The sequence below is a fragment of the Triticum dicoccoides genome, chromosome 1B, assembly GCF_002162155.2.
Source record: "Triticum dicoccoides isolate Atlit2015 ecotype Zavitan chromosome 1B, WEW_v2.0, whole genome shotgun sequence".
NCBI classification, from domain to species: Eukaryota; Viridiplantae; Streptophyta; class Magnoliopsida; order Poales; family Poaceae; genus Triticum; species Triticum dicoccoides.
The window spans coordinates 528433362-528437848 of NC_041381.1; the positions used below are offsets into that span (position 1 = coordinate 528433362).

Sequence of the window (4487 nt, forward strand, 5' to 3'; positions counted from 1 at the left end):
TCAGCCATACCTAAAAGAAGCAGCATGCGCTGTCTGAAGGTGGGTGGCTGAGTTTTGACACGTATCTTTATGCAACCCCTCACGGCTTTTGCATTGTGGGTTGAGTCGACGGTCGCCTACGACGAAGTCAGAGTCATTTGTTCAGAGTATAGGAACGGTGACGAGAGCATCTCCAATAGCACGTCTAAACGGACGTGTATACCCGTTTTACACGATATGGCCAAAAAACTGGCGTCCAGCAGCTCGTCTAAACGGACGTGCAAATTTACACATCGTCCAAATCAGCCTCGACGACGTCCATAGGTAGACGATGTGACGGCGTCGTCCAAAGCGCAACCGAAGGCCAGGTTCCTCCTTCCCGCCGAGACCAGGAAGAGGCGCGCAACCATCGTCAGGTCGCCGCCGTACCGCACCACCCTATCCGAGCCGAGGTATGCCCTTTTTGTTACCGGAGACAGAGAAAAAGGATGGGAGGGGATCCCGCGGGGTCGGGCTGGATCCACCCGCTGCTGTCGGGCTGGATCCAGCCGCCGCCGCGCTCGGGGAGGGCCGCCGCCGCGCTCGGGGATGGCCGCCACTGCCGCGCTCGGGGAGGGCCGCCGCCGCCGCCGCGCTCGGGGTCGTGGGGAGCACGGGGCTGGCTTTCTCTGGCTGGACAGCGATGGCCTTTGGGTCTCTGTCGCTGGATATGTTCAGGGTGGTTAACTGAATATGTTCAGTTATACTAATGTTGCTACTGCTATTTATATATAGAATTTTCTTTGATATTGATGCTGCTAGGTAGGCTATATGATGTGGTGCTATATGAAACTTGTGTCAAATTTTTCGCAGATGGAAGGCGACGAGAGTTTCCTGGGCATATTGAACTTTGGTGTCTCAACACAAGTGCTGGATAGTCCAGTTGGAAAGCAAGAGTCGCCCATGCTGCCAACTCAAGAAACATCTACAACTGTGAAAGGAAAATCCACCAAGGGGAAGAATTGGTCTATTGAAGAGGATGATCTGTTGGTGGCAGCATGGGTGCACACTAGTTTGGATGCTTTGATAGGAACACATCAAACATCAAATTCTTATTGGGGTAGGATTTATGATTACTACAGCACGCGCAAGAAAGTGTCATGGCCGGTGCGTGTTCAAAATGCACTCAACTGTAGTTGGACCACTATTACTACAGCACGCGCAAGAAAGTGTCATGGCCTTTGGGTCTCTGTCGCTGGATACGCCTCTAGGGGAGGAGTAATGACGATGACGCCTGTGTGTTGTCTCGCTGAGGCCTTTCTTGTAGCGGTGTGTGTGCGGTTTCTTATGTGTGCCACTCAGCGTTGTGATGGTTTTTGTCCGGTTTTTCATGATTAACTGGGTAATCTGGTTTTCGCTCGGTTTTTCTATAACTGAGAAACTCTTTTCTTCTTAATAAGTGCAGGATAACTTCTATTTCAAAAAAAAGGCAGCATTTAAAAAAAAAAGGTTTACCTCCGGCCTCTGCATCCGAAAGATGCATGCGGTTATATTATTAAAAAGTGCCATCAAGTAACATAGTCTGGATACCAGTGTAGCTCGCAAAGGGAGCAACAAAAGAGAAAGAAAAACTACAGTAACATCATTGCCATAACCGGCAGGAAAATATGACAAGATATCTAAACACATATTCTATTATGAGATAGTCTGAAAAAGAAGCAGCATACATAGTTAGTTTTTTTTTTCACTTCCACTTCAGTACGACCCCTAAATACATCAAGGAACGAGATTTTTTTCATATCTCTTCATAACAAAGGATAAGATCATCTTTTCTAAAGAATACGTTGCGCTGCCCGGCATACTTTGTTTTTTGAGAATCAAACCCCAGACCTCATGCATGTTCAAGAGATTTCAAAGCCAGTGCAACTAGCAAGTCTGGATGATTAATGACTTGCGCGAAATTATAAGAACCAGTGGCAGATCTGATTATATAAAACAATTTCTGTTTTTTTTATAAATTTGAACATTTTTTATTTTTCTGAAAACGCAAACATTTTTTGGGAATTCCATTTTTTTTGAAATTTGTTCGTGTTTTCAAAAAAAGTTTGGAGTTTCAAAATTTGCTCGTGCGAACAACTTTTCAGAAAGTTTCAGAATTTCAATTTTGTATTGTATTCATAATTTGAAAATGTGTTATAATTTTTCAAAGATTATTCGTGGTGTCAAAAAATATATTATCATTTCAAAATATTGTTCACATATTCAAAAAAATGTTCATGTAGTAAAAAAAATTCATGGGTTTCAAAAAATATTGGTGTTTCCAAAATTTGTTTTACAATTATGAAAAAGTTTTCATTTTCAAGTATTGTTCATGGAGTCTAAAATATATTCAATATGTGTAGTCATAAATGACTCGCGCTATGATTAATCAAAAGCAGCTGGTAGACGACTATGGGGATTGAGGAAGAAATGTTAGAAATATAATGCACACAGTTACCACTTTATGCCAAATGGAGAACTCTCTTGGTGGGCTGATTTACCTGAACAAAGGCCACATAAAGGCATTTCTAATCTATCCCTAAAACTTAAGGGAGTAAACGGCGGAGTAAAGTTAGTGGAGTAACCACACCTAGCCGATCCCCTAAAGGTTAGTGGAGTATACATAAAATTATCTCGATTTTGTGTCCTAGCCACACCAACTTCAAACACTACAAAATACATATCTTAAAATCATTCAAATGAAGGCATGCATAACAATAATCGTCATAACATAAAGTTTCATCACCGCGGTTTTTGAATTTAAACATGTGAAGTTCACCCAAAAGACATCACTTCAAATGCAGTGTTTGATTCAAAATCACCACAAATATAGCATGAATATGTTGTGGATCGAGCCAATCTTTGGCATGCAGCTCCGCCCTCTCGGCCACCACCACTCAAACGAGGTCATCGGCAAAGAAATCAACGTCGCCACCCTCTCAGCCACCATCACCCTCACCACCCCACTCTCGGCCACCATCACCATCACCACCATCACCATCACCATCACCACCATGACCACCCCCTCGGCCACCAACATTCCGAAGAGAGGCCAAGATTTCTCTACGAGTGAGCTTCCAATACTTTCTTGCGGTTTCATCCATTATGTTTGGATTCATGAACATGATAGAACACTCTTTAGCCTTCTTTGCATCACGATTCCTCTCCTCATCGAGTGCAAGCCTACGCTCCTCGGCCTTCAACTTTCTCTCTTCGGTCCTCATCTTGGTCTTCCACTTCTCATCATCGAAGGCCTTGAGCTCATTCCACCTCGCCACCTTCTCTTCTTTGCGTTCAGCCGCCAACACGTTCTTCGTCTCGACCAATGCCACAAGTTCATCCTTGTAAGTGCCACCGAATGCAATCCTCTTCTTTTTTTTTTGCAATCTTGTTTCCTTCCGGTCTATTGTTGGCATCTTCATCAACCTTGTCGTCGTCCTCAGTGGATTTGCTCAACCTTGACCTCTTCAGAGTGGTCTCCGCAATTCTTTGGATCCACTCCTCATTCTTGCTTAGCTCTTTTGTAGCTATGATACAAAGTGAAGGGCTTGTGGCCGAACTTTGTGTTTCGATGCTTGAATAGCTCTTGGATGTAGGGGCCATACTCCCTCACTTGCACACCACTCGGTGGAGCATGGTTCACTTGGTCGATGCAACCGTACCATCGGTTGCATTGATCATGGATGGTGCTCCAACGATGCCCAAGTGAACCTTGTGTACAGCTTGATCGCACGTCCACGGAGGTGTAGTAGTAGTCGGTGACCCTCTCCCAAAACATGGTCTTGGTTTGATCCGTTCCGATCCCTGCATCCATGGAGATGGCACACCAAGCATCGCAAAGCGCATGGTCCTCCTTTAGGTTGTAGTTTTGGGTGCGGGTCCTTGCAGCCTTGATGCTTGATTCGGTCACCTCCACCACCTCCTCCTCGGCCATCACCTCCTTGGCCTCCTCCGTGTCTTGGATGGCCAAATGATCGAAAAATGAGTCACTATAGTTGAGATCATCAAGGCCAACAGTGGCCGAGGACTCCAATGATGCGAGGAATTCGACCATGCTCATATCCGCTCTACAATGTCAAAGCAAGCACTATAAATCATCACTACCGATCACGAACAATCACTATCGAATACCAACGGGACGCGAGGATTTGTTTTTACCTTGTTGGCATTTCATCGAGCCGCGTTTTTTGTTGCCGGCCGTGGCCGCCGCTCGCACTGGAGTAGACGCCGTAGGGGCAACTGGAGTTGCCACACGAGGCGTAGGCCTTGGACGAGCCAGCACTGCGGTCTTCTTCGCCATGGGTTATCGAGCTCGTTTGCCTCCGGTAGGTGCGGCGGGAAGGCGTCATGTCGTTGCAGGAGACGCGGTGGACACGCTGGACACCATTTGGCGCGGTTGGAGGTGGCACTTGGACCCGGTGGTTCTTTGGCATCCCCAAGCTTTTTTTAGGCACCGGCGGTGACGCGTGGTTGGATTCGCCGATGATGGC

The 4487-nt window shown here is 46.1% G+C and overlaps 1 pseudogene; it reads right to left on the bottom strand.

Annotated features, from left to right (window-relative positions):
• Positions 1–2786: 2786 nt before the first annotated feature.
• Positions 2787–4346, bottom strand: LOC119350551 (annotated as a pseudogene).
• Positions 4347–4487: the final 141 nt, after the last annotated feature.